Raw genomic sequence first — 14,164 nt, forward strand, 5'->3', positions numbered from 1 at the left:
TAAACAGAGAAAGATGTATTAACCAAACCTGAGCAAAATTACCAGGCATTACCTTCACCATATTTACCAAACTCAAGTCTTCTATAATGGAGTGCAAGAAATAAAGTAGAAAGGAATCTTGAAAAGACAGCATTCTTCCCAAGCTCTATTAGGCTAATACAATTGAAAAAACTATCATTTAAGGGGGAGGAATACATTAGGGATTTAGGAGTAACAGATTGACATTATTATATATAAAATAGATAACCAATAAGGACCTACTGTGTAGCACAGGAACTATAATATTTTGTAATAACCTGTAAGGGAAAGGAATTTGAAAAAGAATATATATGTAAAGTCAATCAACTATACTTAAATAAAAGTCATTATTTATTATACTAGGGGCTGATATCTAGACAGTAACTGTTGGTTGCTTATATTATATATACTCTGTCTACTTGGATTAGTCAATGCCCAGATGGTACTGATCATTAGATATTTTGAAATCTTGGCAGATTATGTTAAAACCCATTTGAATCTGTAACTGTTGACTATGGAAGCATCATATGGGGTATGACTGAAGGGTCTGACTTTTTCTAAAAAGTGAAGGAGCAGTTTTATGAAGACAATAAGAACTTCAAGCACCTGCTTGAACGTGGTCACCCCAGTTTTTGCTTCAAAGAATAGGAAATGAGTGTTGCGGGAACTGCAGAGACCATAACCTATATAGTAGTATTCCCCAAAAGTACCTCATCATAAGACTCATTTGGAGCACTTATTTAAGAATCTAGATTCTCAGATGCTTTCCCTGCAGACTGTGATGACTATGTCTGGGGTAGGCTTCAGTTCAGTTCAGTCACTCAGTCGTGTCCGACTCTTTGTGACCCCATGAACTGCAGCACGCCAGGCCTCCCTGTCCATCACCTACTCCCAGAGTCCATCCAAACCCATGTCCATCAAGTTGGTGATGCCATCCAACTATCTCATCCTCTGTCATCCCCTTCTCCTCTTGCCCTCAATCTTTCCCAGCATCAGGGTCTTTTCAAATGAGTCAGCTCTTCACATCAGGCAGCCAAAGTATTGGAGTTTCAGCTTCAACATCAGTCCTTCCAATGCATACCCAGGACTGATCTCCTTCAGGATGGACTGGTTGCATATCCTTGCAGTCCAAGGGACTCTAAAGAGTCTTCTCCAACACCACAGTTCAAAAGCATCAATTCTTCAGCACTCAGCTTTCTTTATAGTCCAACTCTCACATCCATACATGACCACTGGAAAAACCATAGCCTTGACTAGACGGACCTTTGTTGACAAAGTAATATCTCTTTTTAATATGCTCTCTAGGTTGGTCATAACTTTCCTTCCAAGGAGTAAGCGCCTTTTAATTTCATGGCTGCAGTCACCATCTGCAGTGATTTCGGAGCCCAGAAAAATAAAGTCAGCTACTGTTTCCACTGTTTCCCCATCTATTTGCAGTGAAGTGATGGGACTGGATGCCATGATCTTAGTTTTCTGAATGTTGAGCTTTAAGCCAACTTTTCCACTTTCCTAGGCTTAGGAATCAGTATTTTTATTAATTGTACCAATGATCCTCCTGGCAATGCAAATGAGGGAAAAATTGTTCAACCACTGATTCTCATTTATGATACTACCATTCTTTCATTGAGTTCTTCAGCCCTCCCTAAGGTATTTCTCAAAGTGATCCTAGATCCCCTACATCAAAATCATCTGGAGTGCTTGATTATAACCCAGACCTTGAGTTGCATCCCATGCCTACCATATAATATATATATATATATATATATATATATATATATATATATGTAATATATATATAAACATATATATAATATAATGTGTATAAACTATATATATATATATACACACACACACACACACACACACATATATATAGACTCTCCAGAGGTAGAATCCCGAAGTCTGTATTTTCAATGGGCTTTCCAAGTGATTCTTATATAACCAAGTTTGAGAATATTGTTATGTACCTGGCACATAGCATGTCTCTTCAGGGTGTCTGTGCCCAGTCAGTTCCATTGCTCAGTCATGTCTGACTATTTGCGACCCCATGGACTGCAGCATGCCAGGCCTCCCTGTCCATCAATTCCCAGAGTTTACTCAAACTCATGTTCATCGAGTCGGTGATGCCATTCAACCATCTCATCCTCTGTCATCCCCTTCTGCCTTCAGTCTTTCCCAGCATCAGGGTCTTTTCAAATGAGTCAGCTCTTGGCATCAGGTGGCCAAAGTATTGGAGTTTCAGCTTCAACATCAGTCCTTCCAATGAACACCCAGGACTGATCTCCTTTAGAATGGACTGGTTGGATCTCCTTGCAGTCCAGGGGACTTCTCCAACACCACAGTTCAAAAGCATCAATTCTTCAGCACTCAGCTTTCTTTATAGTCCAACTCTCACATCCATACATGACCACTGGAGAAACCATAGCCTTGAAAGCACTTACTTTAAGACTTGCTGGGACTTCCCTGGCAGTCCAGTGGTTGAAACTTTGCCTTCCAATGCACGGGGTGTGGGTTTCATTCCCTGGTTGGGGAGCTAACATCCCACAGGCTTAGGGCCAAAAAATCAAAATATAAAACAGAGGTAATATTGTAATAAGTTCAATAAAGCCTTTAAAAACATAAATAACTAATAAAGACTTACTAAGACAGGGATCAGTGAATGGTGTATGTGGCAGTGGTGTAAAAGGTGAGGGGAGAGAAACAGCTCTTCCTGCCATAAACTGGAAATCTACAAGGCTTATAAGAGCAGAAGGGAAGCTCTCCTATAGAGGCAGTGACTGGGTTTGAGGAGATGTGGAAAAGCTGAGTGAGGCTCAGACTTCTTTGCCTCTGGAGCCTGTGGAAGGAGCCAACACATGCTTGGTGGGAGATGGCCACACAAAGCCTCCACAACCCCAGGTCAGGTGGTTGGGCAAGGACAAGAGCTCTCACTCAGAATTTCCTGCCAGAGTTCCAGCCCTGCAGGACACAAATTCACTTTACTTTTCTCCTTTCTTCTCCCATTTCCTTCATTTGGTTTGTGGAAAGGTAATGGAACTTGCCCAGGCATTGTTCCATTTCGACACTGTAACAAGGTCCATTCTGAATTCACTTTTTCCAGTAGATGCCTGTGGAGGGTTCATTGTTCCCATGGACTTTTACTGATGTGCAATCGTGTTTAAAAGAACTTGTCCAAAGCATGTCTGGGAAACAATAAGTAAGTTATTTTAAGTAAAATTTGGTTGATGATTCCAATTCTGATTTCTTTGACTGCTCATGTGAGTGGAAGGTCAGGAAAATGCCCTTCTGGTTTTGCATGATAGGAGTAATAACAAGAATACTAGTGAAGCACTCAGGAATTGTATTATTGTGGCATTGGGGTAGTATAGCTATAGCATGGAATTTGAAATAAAAAGGTCTGAATGAACCTCAGTTTGCTCATCTATAAAATGGGGACAATGAGCTCTGCCCTAGTGACCGCCCTGGATTGAAATGAGTGGCTGTACTGGTAAAGAGCCTGTCTGGCAGTGCAGGAGATATAAGAGACCCGGGTTCAACCCCTGGGTCAGGAAGATCCCCTGGAGAAGGGCATAGCAACCCACTCCACTATTCTTGCCCAGAGAATCCCATGGACAGAGGAGCCTGGCAGGCTACAGTCCATAAGGTTGCAAAGAATTGGACACAGTTAAAGTGACCTGGCACATGAACTTTAAAACTCTATATAAATATTGGTTGCTGGTTTTAATATTTTTTTTCTTAGTACCTTGTCACTTCCTAGCTTTAGCTGTCACTGAAACATTTTTCAATAGCATGGGTCAAACTAAAAAAAATAAAACACTGGAGAAACATGGGAATTTGGGTAAAAGGTGCTTACCATTGCAATTACCTCCATTACAGAGACAATTATTTGGACCAAGATATTATATTTGCTAAGGTCTGGGAAGGAGGAAGTTTGATCTAAATGCAAAGGTCCCAGTGACAAATGAAAGGCACCTGGACACTATGGAGCATTGTTCTGCTCTTCTGGAAGGCAGAACACTGCCGGAATGAAGATGGAGCCATTCCAAGTGGGTGATGAAATTTACTTTATTGACATTATCAATAAGGATGTATTTATGGGAAACAAACATGAAATATAGCTCACACTTATGGGACTTGGCAGGTAAGCAAAGGGAAGTGGGGTGTCTGATCACGAGGCCTAAACCTTTGGGCTTATTTGGCATTGGTTTCATTCCTGGTTAGCTAAGTAATTTTTAGGTAATTATCTGCCTTCATGGATCCTCAACTTTCTCATGCATGAGATGGACATAAAACTCCCATTACATCTTATAAGAGTAGAGAACATCATATTTTTCACTGAAAGTAAGAATATACACTGAATATACAGTTCATCACTATGAGGTCATGAACATGGTTTTAAATCCAGGAAGATATTCCATAGAGTTAGAAAATCAGAGTGGCACACAGGCTTCTGTTTAATATTTTGGCTTGTGTAATATGAATATCTTAACTTTTGGTTTTCTGGTTTTATTCTCTTTCAAGTAAGGGCATGTATATCTTTAGACAAAAAAAAAGAAAAGAAAAAACATGCCCTTCTTCAGGACTAGAGACGAAAAGGGAGCTTTATAATTTCAAATCACCTGCCTCTATGTATCGGAGAAGGCAATGGCACCCCACTCCAGTACTCTTACTGTATCTCCTGAAATCTTGTGAGGTGAATGAAAACTTTTGTACATTAAACATAAGTTCAAAAAATAGTTATGGCCATGTCCTAAATTCATGCATATTATTACAGGCTGATGAATCTTTGCTGGTTCTGGTAGAACTTTTTTTACTGGAAAGAAAAGTTAACATATTGATTGTTAAAATTACCAGGTTGACAAATCTAGAAAACAAAGACTTTTTCTTTTAGGATTAGAAAGGATTTATAGCATGCTTAAAGTAGAAGGAACCTTTAAAACCATCAATTTATAGATGAGAAAGCTGGTACAAGGAAGTAAGTTGCAACAGTAATAATAAGAAAACTTTACTGAGTGTGTTTTATATGCCAGATGCACTACATTATTTCATGTATTCACTTAATTCTCAAAACAACCCTCAGAAATAGGTACTGTTGCTAATGCTATAATAGAGGTAAAGGAAACTGATGTTTAAATAAGCTACTTACTTAAGGTTTCTAGATTGTTAATTCTCCTGAGCTGTCTTGATGTCTTAGAATCAGAATACCACAGACTGGAGCCTTAAACAACAGAACTTTGCTTCCAGCTCTGGAAAATGGTAAGTCTGAGAGCAAGATGCCAGCCAATTTGGTGTCTGGTGAGAGCCTTCTTCCTGGTTTACACATGGACACATTCTTGCTATGTCCTTACATGGTGGGCAGAGATCTCTTTTTTTTCTCCATGATGGCCAGGATGTGGGATCTTAGTTCTCCCACCAGGGATTGAACCCAGGCCCTTACAATGAAAGTGCTGAGTCCTCACCACTGGATTGCCAAGGAATTCCAGAGAGATCTCTTCTTATAAGGGCACTAATCCCACTTACGGAGATTCTGTCTTCATGACCTAATTATGTCCCAAAGGCCTCACCTCCAAATATCATCACAATGGGGATTAGGCTTCAGCATTCACATAGGAATCTTAGTGGGACATAAACATTCAGTATAAAGCAACTGATGAGAAGAATTATTGATTCTTTTACAATTACTGATTCATTTGGGCTTCCCAAGTGGTGCCAATGGTAAGGAACATGCCTGCCAATGCAGGAGATGTAAGAGAAGTGGGTTCGATCCCTGGGTCAGGAAGATCCCCCAGAGGAGGACAAGGCCATCCACTCCAGTATTCTTGCCTGGAGAACCCCATGGACAGAGGAGCCTGGTGGGCTACAGTCCACAGGATCGCAAGGAGTCAGACACAACTGAAGCAACTTAACACACACACATTGATTCATTTACATAATCAATTAACATTTATTGAGCACATATTTTGTACCAAACACTATTCTTGGCACCAGGGACCCAAAGGTAACCAAAGAGATGTGGTCCCATCCTCATGGTGTTCACAGAGCTGTAGAGGAGACAGACATTAATCAATTGTTACACACACGATAAACTAAGAAAAGTATTGATAGTTTTCAAAGCAGAGTTTCGTAGGTATGAGAGCAGGAGAACTTGTCTAGTCTGAGGAGTCAGAGTTCTCAGAGGATATGGCCACTGAGCTGAGATCTGAAAGGTTACTAAGGGTTAACTGGAGCAGTTAGAGGATTATAAGAGTGTTTCAGATTTGGGAAATGCCAGGTTCAAAGACCTTTGGCTGGAGCTGGGGGAGGGGTGGGAGGAAGTAGAAAGAGATGATAGGTAGGCAGGGACCAGATTATCTAGGGTCTTGAGATATTCGGTCTTTGTCATGAGAACAATGGCTTCCAGAATTATCCTCAGTAAAGGTTACCAGTGACCTACTAGTTAGCTGGTTTTGCAGCATTTTCCCAATTTCCTTCTTCCCCAAATGTCAGGGTCCCTGAGACATTGAGGTTTCCCAGATGGTTCAACGGTAAAAAATTCTGCCTGCCAATGCAGGAGACTCAAGAGATGCAGGTTCGATCCCTGGGTCAGGAAGATCCCTGGAACAGGATATGGCAACCCACAACTGAAGCAACTTATCACACACACACACACACACACACACACACACACACACACACACACACATTGTATTCAGTATTCTTGCCTGGAAAATTCCATGGACAGAGGAGGCTGGCAGGTTGCAGTCCATGGCGTGAAAAAGAGTTGGACACAACTGAGCGTACACACGCTTCCCCTGAGACACTGGCTCCCACAATCCTGTATTTTCGAGGTCCTGCAAGAGCCTCAGGGCTCTACCCCATTCCCCTTGTACCTCCTTAATGTAAGAGAGGATACAGCAAACTCTGTTATGTATTTATATTATTGAAGTAGTTGACTAACAATGTTCTGTGAACTTTTGCTGTACAGCAAAGGGATTCAGTTATACAAATATGTACATTCTTTGTAAACTCTATAAAGTATGGTGTGTGTGTGTTAGAAGAAATGGAGTAGCCATCATAGTCAACAAAAGAGTCCAAAATGCAGTACTTGGATGCAATCTCAGAAATGACAGAATGATCTCTGTTCATTTCCAAGGCACATTCAATAGCACAGTAATCCAAACCTATGCCCCAACCAGTAACACTGAAGAAACTGAAGTGGGACGGTTCTATGAAGACCTACAAGACCTTCTAGAACTAACACCCAAAAAAGATGTCCTTTTCATTATAGGAGACTGAAATGCAAAAGTAGGAAGTCAAGAAATAACTGGAGTAACAGGCAAATTTGGTCTTGGCGTACAGAATGAATCAGGATAAAGGCTAATCGAGTTTTGCCAAGAAAACACACTGGTCATAGCAAACACCCTCTTCCAACAACACAAGAGAAGACTCTACACATGGACATCACCAGATGGTCAATACCAAAATCAGATTGACTATATTCTTTGCAGCCAAAGATGGAGATGCTGTATACAATCAGCAAAAACAGGACCGGGAGTTGACTGTGGCTCAGGTCATGAACTCATTATTGCCAAATTCAGACTTAAATTGAAGACAGTAGGGAAAACCACTAGACCATTCAGGTATGACCTAAATCAAATCCCTTATGATTATACAGTGGAAGTGGCAACTAGACTCAAGGGATTAGATCTGATAGACAGAGTGCCTGATGAACTATGGATGGAGGTTCGTGACATTGTACAGGAGACAGGGATCAAGACCATCCCCAAGAAAAAGAAATGCAAAAAGGCAAAGTGGTTGTTTGAGGAGGGCTTACAAATAGCTGTAAAAAGAAGAGAAGGGAAAAGCAAAGGAGAAAAGGAAAGATATACCTATTTGAATGCAGAGTTCCAAAGAATAGCAAGGAGAGATAAGAAAGCCTTCCTCAGTGATCAATGCAAAGAAATAGAGGACAACAATAGACTGGGAAAGACTAGAGATCTCTTCAAGAAAATTAGAGATACCAAGGGAACATTTCATGCAAAGATGGGCATAGTAAAGGACAGAAATGGTATGGACCTAACAGAAGCAGAAGATATTAAGAAGAGGTGGCAAGAATACACAGAAGAACTATATAAAAATGATCTTCAGGACCCAGATAATCATGATGGTGTGTTCACTCTCCTAGAGCCAGACATCTTGGAATGAGAAATCAAGTGGGCCTTAGGAAGCATCACTACGAACAAAGCTAGTGGAGGTAACGGAATTCCAGTTGAGCTATTTCAAATCCTGAAAGATGATGCTGTGAAAGTGCTTCACTCAATATGCCAGCAAATTTGGAAAACTCAGCAGTGGCCACAGGACTGGAAAAGGTCAGTTTTCATTCCAATCCCAAGAAAAGCAATGCCAAAGAATGCTCAAACTACCGCACAATTGCACTCATCTTACAAGCTAGCAAAGTAATGCTCAAAATTCTCCAAGCCAGGCTTCAATAGTATGTGAACCATGAAATTCCAGATGTTCAAACTGGATTTAGAAAAGGTAGAGGAACCAGAGATCAAATTGTAAACATCCGTTGGATTATCGAAAAAGCAAGAGAGTTCCATAAAAAATTCTACTTCTGCTTTACTGACTATACCAAAGCCTTTGACTGTGTGGATGATAGAAAACTATGGAAAATTCTTCAAAAGATGGGAATACCAAACCCTGCCTCCTGAGAAATCCGTATGCAGATCAAGAAGCAACAGTTAGAACTTTACATGGAACAACAGACTGGTTCCAAATCAGGAAGGGAGTACATCAAGGCTGTATATTGTCACCCAGGTTATTTAACTTATATGCAGAGTACATCATGAGAAATGCTGGGCTGGATGAAGCACAAGCTGGAATCAAGATTGCTGGGAGAAATATCAATAACCTCAGATATGCAGATGACACCACCCTTATGGCAGAAAGCAAAGAAGAACTAAAGAGCTTCTTGATGAAAGTGAAAGAGGAGAGTAAAACAGTTGGCTTAAAGCTCAACATTCAGAAAACTAAGATTATGGCATCCAGTCCCATCACTTCATGGCAAATAGATGGGGAAACAGTGACAGACTTTGTTTCCGGGGACTCCAAAATTACTGCAGATGGTGACTACGGCCATAAAATTAAAAGATGTTTGCTCCTTGGAAGAAAAGTTATGACCAACCTAGACAGCATATTAAAAAGCAGAGACAATACTTTGCCAACAAAGGTCCATCTAGTCAAGGCTATGGTTTTTCCAGTAGTCATGTATGGATGTGAGAATTAGACTATAAAGAAAGCTGAGAGCTGAAGAATTGATGCTTTTGAACTGTGGTGTTGGAGAAGACTCTTAAGAGTCCCTTGGACTGCAAGGAGATCCAACCAGTCCATCCTACAGGAGATCAGTCCTGGGTATTCTTTGGAAGGACCTATGCTGAGACTGAAACTCCAGTACGTTTGCCAGGTGATATGAAGAGCTGACTCGTTGGAAAGACCCTGATGCTGGGAAAGATTGAAGGTGGGAGAAGAAGGGGACGACAGAGGATGAGATGATTGGATGGCATCACCAAGTCAATGGAAATGAGTTTGAGTAAACTCCGGGAGTAGGTGATGGACAGGGAAGCCTGGTGTTCTTCTGTCCGTGGTATCACAAAGAGTCGGACACTGCTGAGAGACCGAACTGAACTGCTTGTGTGTTTATCTTCTCAATGTTCCTATCTTGCTATTTTTACCAAATGCCCAAATCTTTTGTGCTGAGGCTACTTAAATTCCTGGCACACAACTATTTTTTTAAAAAAATATGCTTATCTAATATTTTGTTTTAGCCCATGTTCATTGGTATATCTATCAAGATCTCCCTTGGGCTGGAAAGGCATTCCCCCAATATCACCAGCTTCACAGACAAAAATCCTTCCCCTGTGGTCTGGCTGCTCAAATTCCCATTAGAGTTCCTGCCTTTAGCCTAAAGCATTAGCAAGTATGTTAAAAGAAATGAATAATCTAAAAACATGTAACACTTAAGTTATCAGTCATTTGTACCACAATGAAAATGAGTTTCAGATCTTTTCCATTAGGCAAGTTTGAAAAAAGAGAAATGATGGAAAAGTGCATAAGGTCATTGAGCTCCTGGTTGAGGTGGGAAAGGGAGTTGAGGGGGTGGGGGAGCAGAACTGTGGGGATGGGATTTTGCTCTGAAAAGTTGACAGCTTTTTAAAAATGTCACTTTCCTTTCTTTCCTGTTCCTGAATGTGATTTATTTATTCTTTGGTTATAATCCATTACAGTAAGTAAATTTCTGGTTCAAATTTTTCTATGCTTTCCTTTAGGGTCCAATTATATGAAAACTCTTGATTCAAAATAGTAACTTGCAGTGCAGACACTTAACCCTGGCGATGTAACCAACCACCCAAACAGACTTATTTTTTTTTCACATTTAAAGTTCTTTTCTATTCAAATACAGTATAACATTTTAAAGGAATAATATGCCTGAAGGCATCATTTGGCTTAATGGGAGATGCTACTTTGGGAAAAAAAAACATTAGTTCAAATCCGCACCAGCGTGATTCAAGATGATTGACACTTGAGGGTGGGCATCCAAGTTCCTTTCATGAATAAGAAGAGGAATTTGGCTTCAATTGAACATTTACTTATCAGCGTTTGTGCTGCTGGTTTCCAGGCAATTATAAATGACTGCTTGCTTGCGTGTGGTACAGAGAACAAGGCAAATTCCATCTTTTAGGAGGCAACCAGCCTCTATCTGATTTCTTAGATATGGTAACAGGAGGCTGACTAGCGGCAGGGCTCGAATGGAGCCATGGCAACATGGCGGCTTTGTGCTAACTCAGGACAGTGCTGGGATTCTGCTGTTACACTGGGCTTACTGCTTGGTTGGAAGGAAATATGCTGGACTGCTTAGAGGAGAATGGTCTTTCTGCTTCAAATCTTTATCTCTAGTGAATTTGAGGTGGGTTGTGACGTTCTATTTCAAATTGTACCACCTCCTTACCAGGTGTTCACCCACGGGTAACTGCTTTGCGAAGTTCCCTTGGAAGCCTATTCAAAACTCTAAAACATAGGAAGGCGTCTGATGTTTGGGAATAGCTTGCATTGTTATGGATACAAAGTGATTCAGCCTTCTCTGAGGAACAGCCACTTATGGACAAAAAGAGGTAAAATGGGTCACCATATCAAAGATAGTCTAGGAACAGAGAGGAACTCAGGCCAGAGCTCTCCAGGTGGGGGCAGCTGGCACACAGTGGGGCTCACAACATGTCATCTGGGTTCTGCTGGGTAGGTGCGTGTGTTCTCTGCTAGACAGGAAACATGCCAATTATGGGAACTCGGAGGAGTCATGGAGACAAGCAACACTGATGCCTGTATCTTTCTGCTCCCTCAAGGGAAATGCTAGCTAAAAGGGGGAAAGATGTCATTTATATGGGAAGTTGGCCATCCACCTATGTCTTGACAAATGGAGAAGAGCAATAGCTCGTATGTGTGGTGTAGGGGGAAGCAGAGGAAGAACGGGGAATTTTCATCAGTCACTGCTCTTGGAAGGGAAGGTTCCTTGGTGTATTTGGTCAGATTGGAATGATGCCATTTAAAAATCATTGAGCTCTTTCCCTCACTTATCAACCTCCTTTTTCTCAACCCACACAATCTGATTTGACCAGAAATTTTGCTCAACATGCCTTGGAAGAGGCCAGAGGTGAATGACAGGGGAATGGTCTGAGGGCCCAGCTTCCACCACTGTCCCTTTCCTCCTGCATTTGACAAAGCAGATATTCCCCGGAGGGGAATCAGACTCCTGTAAATCACCAACAGCTTTTCTGAACGTGTTACACATGCTACATTTTTTCCTAGTACCGGGCCACAGCAGGCAGTGTAGGCAGTGAGGGGAAGCAGGGGGCCATGAGGGTGGGTGCACAGTCATAGGATACCCCTGCCCCACACATATGTGTGCAAAATGTAATCCTACTGCACTTTTGCTTTTAAGTATGTAAAAAAACAGAACTGATATAATTGAATTCACTTAAGTTAAACACCTATATGGTGTCTCTCTAGATAGGCACACATCTAAATGTGTGTCAGATAAACGGTGTTACATGTTAAGGAATGACACAACTTTAGAGCCGAAAGGACCTTCTGTGATCAACTGATTTGTTTTACGTTTGTGGAAACAGAGGTGAGCCCCAAGAGGCTGTTCTTTGCCCAACTTCACTGATGCTTTGTGATCCCAAAGGTTTGCTCCTAAGGAAAGTACTCAGAACCTGCCTCTCCTTATTTCATCCCATTAAGGGCCTTCAAACCTCATGAACCAAACACTGGGAAGTGTGGTAGCCAAGGTCTGGCCTTTGCATCTTACAGGGAATCTGCTCCTTTCGAGAGGGATTGACTGCAGCTTTGGCTCCATCAAAGAGTGGTCTGCCCCCAGGAGACAGGTTCCCAGCTGCCTGTCTGTGCAGTCCCTAGGATTGTCCGAACTGACGTCCCCACGAAAAGGCCCGAGGGGGCACATAAAGGGGATAAAATTTGTAGCTCTAGAGCCCGACATAGCTCCCAACACACACACACACCACCTGCCTTATTCCTTTGTGAAAGGAAGAAGGCAAAATATATGATGTGGTCAGCTGTTTAGACTTCTAGTGTATTGACTCTAAGGGATGGGGCAAGCCAGGGAGGGAATAAGGGACAATTCCATCTCTAATCATAAGGAAGAAGGGAGTTAGCAGAATTGGTCTTTAACATGGGAGACTCCACTCCCCTTATTAGGTGTCTTGACTGATCTCATTAGTTGTCTCCCATCCCACTAGCCATCTGATACCTCCTTTCAGTTCAGTTCAGTTGCTCAGTCGCATCTGACTCTTTGCGACCCCGTGGACTGCAGTACGCCCGGCTTCCCAGTCCATCATCAACTCCCGGAGCTTGCTCAAATTCATGTGCATTGAGTCAGTGATGCCATCCAACCATTTCATCCTCTGTTGTCCCCTTCTCCTCCTGCCTTCAATCTTTCCCAGCATCAGGGTCTTTTCCAATGAGTCAATTCTTCACATCAGGTGGCCAAAATATTGGAGTTTCAGCTTTAGCATCAGTCCTTTCACTGAATGTTCAGGACTGATTTCCTTTAGGATGGACTGGTTGAATCTCCTTGCAGTCCAAGGGACTCTCAAGAGTCTTCTACATCACATTATGGTCCAACTCTCACATCCATTCATGACTACTGGAAAAACCATAGCTTTGACTAGATGGACCTTTGTTGGCAAAGTAATGTCTCTGTTTTGAAATATGCTGTCTAGGTTGGTCATAGCTTTTCTTCCATGCCTCCTTACCTGCCTTAATCCTCTCAGCCAGCTGTCAAGATATCTAAATCCCTACCCAGATGGCAGATGTCAAAGGGAGGAAGATGTTCCCTCTCAGGCACTTTCATGTGGGTAGTCTTATAGATCCCACTGGAGACCAAGGGAAACCACGTAAGGAAAAGTGTCACAGAGCCTGGAGAGAAATTTCTGGGCCCCATGCCTTCATGTTGCTTTTCCTATCATGACCCAGGTCAAGCCTGCTACTCCTGTAAGCAGGAGGGTGGCCTGGTGGGAAATTAGAGGAGGCCCCTCACCCTCTGGTCTCAGGAACCATCTACACCTGAGTCTGGAGGTGTAAGCCACCCTCTGAAACACAGATCCTCATCTGCCCTCATTTTCCAAATCTTTTGTTTTTTTACACCTGAACATCTTTAGTTTTGCAGAGCCATTGGAAAACACGCTCAAAAAATATGGCTCCAGGCGACGCCTACTTATATATTCTTTTCCTAAGATTTTCTGCAGGGCAATTCATGGTGTTACAGGTTGCTCTCCACCAGCCCCCCCTCCCCCACCAAGATCCTTTACCTGTGGTTGTGAGCAAAGTGTTTCCAGGTCCTTTTCAAAAATGAAAGTATCCTGAACAGTTATGGTGGCCAGCAGAGACACCCAGGGTTGTTGGCTTTTGTTTGACAAGGGGACTTTCAGTATTAGTTTTCCTCTTTTCATTTAACTGGGAAGATGGCCTACATCCCATAATATAAAAGGCCCAAAGCCGTGTTTCATGAAGAATAGTCTTAATGACTACGTATATCAGAATCACCTGGGAAGCTTGTTAACATGCCAATTCTTAGGCTGGGAGTGTAGTTGTA

Source organism: Bos taurus, chromosome 20, assembly GCF_002263795.3.
Source record: "Bos taurus isolate L1 Dominette 01449 registration number 42190680 breed Hereford chromosome 20, ARS-UCD2.0, whole genome shotgun sequence".
Classification (NCBI taxonomy): domain Eukaryota; kingdom Metazoa; phylum Chordata; class Mammalia; order Artiodactyla; family Bovidae; genus Bos; species Bos taurus.